Source organism: Apium graveolens, chromosome 11 (genome assembly GCF_009905375.1).
Source record: "Apium graveolens cultivar Ventura chromosome 11, ASM990537v1, whole genome shotgun sequence".
NCBI classification, from domain to species: Eukaryota; Viridiplantae; Streptophyta; class Magnoliopsida; order Apiales; family Apiaceae; genus Apium; species Apium graveolens.
Genome location: NC_133657.1, coordinates 187398885 through 187403924, shown reverse-complemented (window position 1 = coordinate 187403924; position 5040 = coordinate 187398885).

Genomic DNA, 5040 nt, shown 5'->3' with positions numbered 1-5040 from the left:
TCTTTCAAGTAGGTATGGAAAACCATTTATATAGATTCTAGTGGATTCAATCTCTCAGGAGTTGCTCCGATACCTGGTTCACTCAAGGAAGTTGGATCATTGGTAGTGTTCTATATTCTTCTTTCATCAGCACTTCCCAATCCAGTTTTATCTCTTGCTTCCTTTCCAGTAACTACTCTTGCTTCAAAACCACTTTCAGCAGTCTTCAAAGGTTGAGTCTGTTTTGCTTTAGTGAATCCTGGTAGGAGTGTCTTTGGTCTATCTTCTGATCTCAAGTTAACTTGAGCTGTGTCAGAGGTTACTTGCTTCTTTGAAATATCAGAACTTACTTTATCTTGACTCTGAACAACTTGAGCCATGTCAGAAGTTGTTTTAAGAACTTTTCTTGAAGTCAGAGCGAGATCATCCTTTTCATCAGTGATTTCTTCATTCTCAGGAGGCACATAAACCTTGATAGGTTCACCAACCTTTTCTTTACCCTTGGATCTTGGATCTATCTGCGGTTGTGATTTAGCCAATGTTGCTTCAGTATTTGTCCTTTCTTTTATCACAATGCCTTTGAGTTTTGGAAGTGTCTTTTTACCAGAAGCTTCAGATTTAGATATGGCTTTTTTGGATTTAAGTCTGGCTTCTTCTTCCATTAAACTCTCCAAGTCCATTCCTGGATTTTCCTGAAGAAATAACTGTCTTGACATTTGTTTATCAAGATCTAAAAGTTCATCAGAACTTATCCTTTTACCAGTAGCAGAACTAATTCTTTTCCCAGTATCAGAACTTGTCCTGTGACTTGTGATTTCAGCTTTTCTTGATGTGAAACCTCTACCTTGACTATGACCTCTACCCATTCCAGAGCTTCCTTGATCATCCTTTTCATTATCCTTCCCTTTCAGTGTCTTGTCAGTCTTGCATTTGGACTTAATTACTTTTTCCCCCTTTTTGGCATCAGCAGGTAGTAGAAGAGAGAGAAGCAATTCCACTGAGGCTTGGATTTCAGTAAGTTGAGATTGCTGAGAAGCTTGATTTTTCAGAATATCAGCAATCTGAGCTTGTTGTGTGTCTTGAGTCTTCTCAATATAAGCAATCCTGTCAAAGGTAGGTTGGAAGAACTTTTTCTTATCAATCTTGTGAACTTGTTCTTGCTTCATTAGTTCTTCCCTTAAGAGATGTAACTCTGCATGAGTATTTAAATGAAGACCATGTAAATGTTTAGTACTCAATGCAGTGACTCTAAGCTGTGTTTTGAAATCATCAGTATTTAACATCTCATCAGCTTTTGTCAATTGCTCAGCCAGATTCTGTGCAGTTGGAACACAGGTGACTGAGTTCCATTCCTTAGTCCACTCCTGTCCTGCAGGAGTTTCACTCCAAGGCACTGGTGCTTCTCTGGTAACAAACTTCTTAACAAGTTCAGACTTAAGAATAGTTTGTTGAGGAGCATGTCCTGAAGGACCTGCTTCATCAGCATCCGCATTTGGAGCAGCATCACCAGTATCTCCAGCATTTGCAGCATCAGAACTTACAGAATCAGTATCTTCTGATAAAACAACAGTGTGAGTAGCAATGGAGGCTTCAGCATCCTCTAATTGCTGATCTGGTTCTAAGTTCTGATCAACAGCCATATCCTGATGCTCACCTATATTCTGATCATCAGCATCTAGATGCAGAGAAGGTGTAGTAGATAACTCTGGAGTTTGAACAACATCAGTAACAGGTGTTGTTGATGGATTATATGCTGTTGGAGCTTCTAAGAGAATTACTTCAAGCACAACCAAGTTTTGAACATCAATATCAGCACTTGTGCCTGGATCAACAGGAGACACAGATGGTGTGTTGACCTTTTCAGAAACAGCTTCCTGAGATGGAGTTGATGGAGAAGAAGTGACTTTAGCAAATTTCTTTTCTTGTGAGATCAGAGATTCCTGATCCCCTTCCTGAGTTGCTGTTTCTTCATCATCTGAAACAGGTCTTTTTGCCCTCTGTTTCTTGTATCTCTTTGAAGATTTGGATTCTTTGGGAGTTTCAGGAACTGTCATTCTTCTAAGCCTCTTGAGAAGCCTAGATCCCCCAATTCCAGAATCCTTCTGAGAAGTCACTTTCTCAGCTTCTTTAACAACAGGTTCTGCAGAAGGAACCTGTTCCTCAGTATCAGATTCATCTCTCAAAGCAATCCTCCTTCTCTTTTGAGGTGTTTGAGGAACAGTCTTTGTCCTCTTAGGTTTGGAAGATGAAGGCTTCACAGTAGGTTCTGAATATGAGGGTTGAACTGTCTGTGAAGTGGAGAGATAGGATTTGATATATTGCCTGAGGGTAGGTTGAGTAGAATGAGTGGTAGGTGCTGATGGTTGTTGTGGTGTTTGGGAGGTTGTTGTTGGTTGGACATCAGAATAAACAGATCTATAAGTATCAGGATCAGCATTTACTAAGATCTATTTTACAGACTGAGGCAACTGTAAAGGTCTAACCACTGATTTCTTAGTGTCAGCATTTATCAGGTCATTAAAGTAGCGTTTTGCAACCTTAAAAGGTGGAGTTGAGGAACTGACTAATTGAGGTTCATCAGTACAAAAAGTATATATAAGTTGACAGAATCTTGCAAAGTAAACAACATTCCTATCCTCTGTCATCCTATTCCCAATAAAACCAATTATAGCAGTTGCAAAATCAAAATGAGTTTGGTTTATAATAGCATACCCGATGTGCTGACTCATAATAGGGATAGCATCAAAATTCGAACACTTGTTCCCAAAAGCTTTAGTGATGCATTCGAAGAAGAAGCTCCATTCTCTTCTGATATGAGTCCGTTTCAACTGCCCAAGCTTTGCCAAACTCTGTTCATACCCCAAATTGGCCATTAACTCCTGAAGAGCTGATTCCTCTGGAATTGAAAAGGTACATCCTTCTGGGAGATGTAGAGCCTTGCGTATTGTACCAGGAGTGACTGCATATGAAGAATCACCCACTTCGAAAACAATACTGGGAGTGCCATATGTACCACCATTATCAAAGTGTCCAGTCCGCCAAAATGTCAGAACTTGTTGGCTCGAAAAGACTGAAGGCTGGGTCAATGCATACCCAATCTCACTGTGTGCAAGAAGATCTTGCACAAAATGCAATTCAGATGGAGCTTTAGCATGATCAAGAATTGCAGCATAGTTGTTTGGAACAAATTTAGCTCCATCAATGATTAAATCCTTAGGTGCCATGTGAAAAATTGAGATTTAAGAGTGCCTGTTAGGTGTTTGATAAAATGTCTGTATGAAAAACCAACGTTAGAAGAAGAAGGAGAGTAAAAGCAAGTAGAGAGAAAAAGTATGAAGGGAAATAAAGGATTAAAAAATCCTCTCTCTCTCTTATACTCTGAAAAAAAAAATGTTACCGTTGGACACCTGTCAGACATGCAGTAATAACGGATAGTTACTGGGCTCGAGAAAATAGTAATCATTACTTACCCACTTGCAGTTTTTCAAGGAAAAACTGTTCCACTTACCCAGTTATTCCATTAATGACGGTGAAACAGTTTTAATTCAAAATTGAAACCGTTCCCACTTATTTAATTATTTCTCACTGCAACATCAATATTCTGAAAATAAATTTGAGTGAGAATGACCAAAATAAATTAGATGAGTAAGTACTGATAAAGGAAAATCAGAACTTAAATTAAAACAGAATTTATATGGTCATCAGAATATGATTATTTATCAGGATTTACCAATGCATTACAAATTATCTCAGAGACAAAATCTTGAAACAAAAACAAATTTCATTAATATATCAAGATAATACATTCATGAAATTGAAATTACATCAGAACTTATACAAGATTTCCCTAAGCTGCTAAACCTAACATCAACAGCCTTTGTCCTAGCTCAAGAAGTAGGGCAAGGCTGATGATGAAGAAAAACAGGAAGAAGAAAATAAATCATTTCTTCTTCCTACTCTCGACAAACAGAATGGCGAGTCAAATGATTCGCTCTTGCTGGCGGAGAGCTTCCAGCCTTTCCTCCTCCAATCGCTCTAGATGGCGATGGTAATCCATATAGAAGAACAGGAGGTGGGTGAGTACCTCCTGTGGGACAGAGTCCCATATCTCATCAGGAATGGCAGTGACGTGCCATTCTTGCTGCCAATCGGCACAGCTCAGCTCCATGTTGAAGGTTTCGTAGTTCAAAAACATATTGTATATGACCATGGTGCTTTTGATAGAAAAAGTATGAAGATGAGTTTGTGAGAAAAGATTTGATGGGAAGGCTGAAGTGAAGTGGTTGCTTATATAGGCAGAAGAATGCCAGGAGACGCAAAGAAATTTAATGCCGACAGGTAGAATTAATCTTACCTCGTCTCCTCAGACTTGGAAAAAGAAAAACATTCATTGGAAAGGGAAAACATGATTTAATGCGCACAAGAAGCAAGTAAAAGTTGACTGTTCAAGTACGAGTACCACTAACCCTAACCATAGTGACTATTAATCTTCCACTTCAACATATGCAGGTTTAAACTGAGACTGTTTCCAAATTTTATCCACAAATAAGTCAAGTAAGGAATCATACGTTAATATCAGAACTTAGACTTATATCAGAACTTAACAGTCATCAGAACATACACTAAAAGAAAAATGCAATCAGACAACACCGATTAGACAACACTCGACCAAAAAAGTGTTGCCCGAATTTTTCATACAATGGTTTTTTTGCAACCAAAAAATTGGCGTTGTCTGACGTTGATTACTACAAGCGATAAAAAAATATTGTCTAGTAAAACAAATCAGACAAGTGTTTTCAAAATTAAGATGTTGTGTGAATGGGAAGGCTTTAGTATTACTACAACGCTTTAAAATCCATTATCTAGTTGATGGAGACAGACAACCCTTTCTAAAGTGATGTTGTGCAAATGAGTAAAATCGTACAATGATTTTTAAAATACATTGTCTGAAAATGATTGAGATAACGTCTTGTTTAACCGTTGTGGAAATGAGACAAGTGTTTTTTCTACTAGTTATTTAAGCTCGAATCACACAATGTACAAATTAGGTGTTGTCTAAAT